We start from the raw sequence: 4,337 nt of genomic DNA, 5'->3' as shown, positions 1-4,337 counted from the left end.
TCAGAAGGTTCTATCAACATACCTCTTCCCCAGACCTCTTTGTCCCCAATTTTCCAATCATTTCCTTCCAAGTCTCTGACTATTCAGCCAAATCATTAGAAACAACCCGTAAGGCAGTATACAAATTCACCTCTTGTCTGTTCTCTTTCCAAGCAAAATGAACAACCAGGTGCATGCTCAAAATTCCACCCACTGGGAGGACTTCTCCTCACCACTGTCCTTCAAGGACAGCCCAGAAAGGGGCTGCAGTGCTGCAGCTGTCCACTTTTGGGTAGTACCTGCATATCGTGCAGAACCGTCTGTAAACTAGGCCCAAGTTTTCTCTTCCTTAGTCAACTGACTGTAAGGAACTCCCCAAGAGGCCATAGCTCTGGTCTGTGAAAGAGAAGGTAATGTGGCAGGAGTGAGGGCCTTGGGCATTTGGGCCACTTCTTCATGTAACTTACTTGTGCCTTCAGGACCTGCTCAAACTCTTTCTTTTATATTCCATTTCTGTTTTATGATAGAGTGCTCCTGTGCATGCCCAACTTTATGGGTTGGCAGGTCAGACAACACCCAGCTCCTGATAGGCCCAACAGCAAATGCTACTTTTAATAATTTCCACTTGCCTAACAAATTCAAGGGAATTAGCATGCTTTGAAAAAAGGAGGAACGGGAACTAGAGTACTAGGATGTTAATATCCCCTTCTTTAATTCTTGAGGTAAATGATCCTAGTCCTGGTTGGATTGTATTTTCCATAACAGTGACCAGCTTAAAAAACAAACAAACCTGACATTGATTTTTTTCTCCTTTTCTATTTCATGTTTTATGGTATCCCGGTTTTATTTCTTAGAATCAATTTACCAAAGTAAACTATCTGCATGCAATTCTTTGCCTGAAGCTTAGGTTTTTGGGGAAATCCAAGCTAAGACATGAAATAAAAGAGGTATTAAAAAGGTGTCTAGAGCATATTAAGAGGACAAGAGCATATCAAAATTGATCAGGACCACAGGAAAAAAAATAAATTCTTGAAATTAAAAAATTAACAAGTGAAATTATTAACTCAAAGAAATGAAATAGTACTCTTGACATAAAAAGAATTAGTAAATTGAAAGAATAATTTGAAACTTTTTTTCCTGAATTCAGCATTGAAGCAAAATAATTGGAAGTCAAGAGACAGAGATGATAGAGCAGAAAGATCATTACATATGTATGTATATAGTATAAATATATTACATATAAGTAAGCTTATATCATTATAATATTAACATATAATGTGTGTGTGTGTGTTTATGCATATATATAAAATCAGAATTTGAGGAGGTGATAATGGATAATATATCAGAGAGGCAATATCTTAAAAGATTTTGTCAAGGAATGATTTAGAATTGATAAAAGACACTAATCCTCAGATTCAGGCATACCAAGAAACCCTAAATAGTATACATAAAAAGAAATTCAAGGGCTGGCCTCAGCAGAGTTCTCGCCTGCCATGCTGGAGACCAGGGTTTGCTTCCTGGTGCCTGCCCAGGCGAAAAAAAAGAAATTCAAAACTAGATACATAACAGCAAAATTTCAGTTCTTCAAAGGCAATGGAAAGATCTTGAACACATCAGAGAAAAAAAGACACACTCTACAAGGTAATAACTATTAGAAGGCAGTTAAGTTTTTAACAGCATCAACAGAAAGGATAATAACTCCAACGCACTCAGAGAAACTAATTGAGAAAATAGATTGTACATTCAGTGAACTATCTTTTAAGACAAGGGCCAATGAGGATATTGTAGGACAAACAAAAACAGTGAGAGTTTCTTATCAATAAATTCTCACTAAAGATATTTCTACAGGATGTACTTCAGGAGAAAAACAAAGAAAATAAAAGAAAAGACTGTTATGCAATTAAGGATAATGGACTAAAGAAAAAAATAGTAAGCAAACGTAGGACTTTATTCAAGAGTGATGATAATGTTTAGGTTGTTTGGTTAAAAAATTAAGAGAGAACTGAAATTCTGAATAAAATTATCATTTATGTAATGTAATATTATTTTGTTCAGTTTGAGTATAAACATACTGCTTATTGTTAGAATCTAAGTTATATATGTACATAATGAAATTTTCTAGGATAACTATTTACAATTAAAAAAAAAAGAATATGCTTAAATTCCAAGACAGGATAGTGAGAAATTGTAGAAAATTAGGGATCGAGTCAAGGATGGTAATAACTTCTTTAGCCCAAGAAGGCAAGGTAAAGGAAGAAAAACAAAAGCATAGATAATGTGGGAAATGTAGGAAGCATAAAATAAGTTGGTAGATAAAATGGTCTTGGTACTGTAAAAAGAGGGATATCAGATTGGATTACTAATACAAAATTCAAGTATATACTCTATGTACTATTATTAAAGACAACTGAAACCAAAGAACTAAAAAAAAAAAAAGAAAAGAAAAAGGCTGAAAGGAAAAGCATTGTTGGCGAATTACCAGGCAAAAAAATAACCAGAAAGGAGCTGGTGTACATGTATTTACACCATTATTGGACAAAATAGACTTTAGAGCAGAATTCAAAAATATAAAAGAATTATTAGAGATTCAAATTCCCCAATAGAAACAATTGATTAAAAACAACAGCAAAGCCATAGATATATTTTTGAAAAAAAAGAAAATTCTAAGGAACCCATGAGTCAAAAAAAAACAGCAAGGAAATAAAAAATAATAAGAAAATTCCTAGAAACTGAGCAGTAAATAATTTAAATAATTTGTTACTTATTTATTAAGTAACTTGTGGGATGCAGCTAAGCTATATTTAGAAGGCAAGTTTTAGGCTTAATTGCTAGAATTAGATATGATCTGAGTAAGTTAACAAAAGAAAAAAATAATAAGTTCAAGGACAGAACTACAAAAATAAGCATGGAGGCTAATGCAATGGCAAGCAAGCATATGATAGAGTGGATCCACAAAGTCAAATATTAGATACTTGAAAAGACTGAAAACTAGATCAGGAAAAAAAAAAAAGACATGAATAAATATAAAATATAAAAACATAATTACGGCAACAACAAAACATAACTAAAAAATATAAAAACATACTCCAATATATTTGAAATATTAGATGAAATGTACAAATTCCTAGAAAAGTAAAAATTAGATTACTTAGAAGAGGGAGAGTCATTCAACTATCTTATTAAAACTTTGAGTCAGTATTTTAACATTTTTCTACAAAGGAAGCACTTAAGCCATTCAGCTCTATTGAACATTCAAGAAAAAATATTTCCAACCCCGTTTAAACTCTTTCAGAGAATATTACTCAGTTCCAGATTTATTTTGTTTCTGGTACAACCTTTATACACAAACTAATAAGAAAAACACAGAGAAGGATTTGCAAATTAATCTCACTAATAAACATAGATGTAAAAATCCCAAATATTAACAAATTAAAGTAAAAAATTAAAAAGAAAAGGATAATGCATTACAATCAGTTTGGGTTTATTAGAGGAATACATGTTTTTAATTCAATATTAGACAATTAGTTATTGTAATTTATCAATTAACTTATGTAAATTGGTTTAAGCAATTTTGAAAAGCCATTTTATGTTATGTAGTAGGTTGATTAAGTGCATGACTTATGACTCAACAATTTGATTCTTATCTCAGTGTCCTAATAAACCTCTTGCACCAGGTAATATACATAAAAATACTCATAACAAATTATGAATCATTTTCACTGTATAATATCTATGAATGAATGATAGCTATAAATATCACCGGGTCAGAATCTTCCAAGTATAATGTTGAGTAAAAACTAAACAAATAAACAAACAAAAGACAGAGAAAATCAGAGATAAAGAGATGCTAGATGACTTATTTTCTAGTAATTAGAAACAAAGGCAAGATATAATAACAGAATAAAAAAAAAATCCATGGAACTAAACTACACAAACAGTGAACCCTAAATTAAACCATGGATTATAGTTAATAGTACAATTATTAAAATGCACTATCATCAATTGTAACAAATGTTCCACACCAATGCAAGCTGTTAATACTAGGGTGGTATATGAGATAATGCTAGGGTGGTATATGTATTTTATGTATGATTGTTCCATAAACCCGTACTTTTTTTATTATTTGCATTTATTTAATTTTTTATGAGATTTAAATCATTGAATTTTTTAAATGTTGTTGATTGTAAAATATAACATATATACAAAGCAAGGAAAGAAAAAACAATAATTGTCAAAGCATACTTCACCAAGTAGCTACTGAACAGATCCTAGAATTCGTCATGTGTTAACATTCCACCATCTCAGATTTTTCCTTCTAGCTGCTCCAAAACACTGGGGGCTAGAAGAAATATTAATAT

The sequence above is a fragment of the Tamandua tetradactyla genome, chromosome 4 (assembly GCF_023851605.1).
Source record: "Tamandua tetradactyla isolate mTamTet1 chromosome 4, mTamTet1.pri, whole genome shotgun sequence".
In the NCBI taxonomy this organism is placed as follows: Eukaryota; Metazoa; Chordata; class Mammalia; order Pilosa; family Myrmecophagidae; genus Tamandua; species Tamandua tetradactyla.
This window is presented reverse-complemented; position numbering follows the sequence as displayed.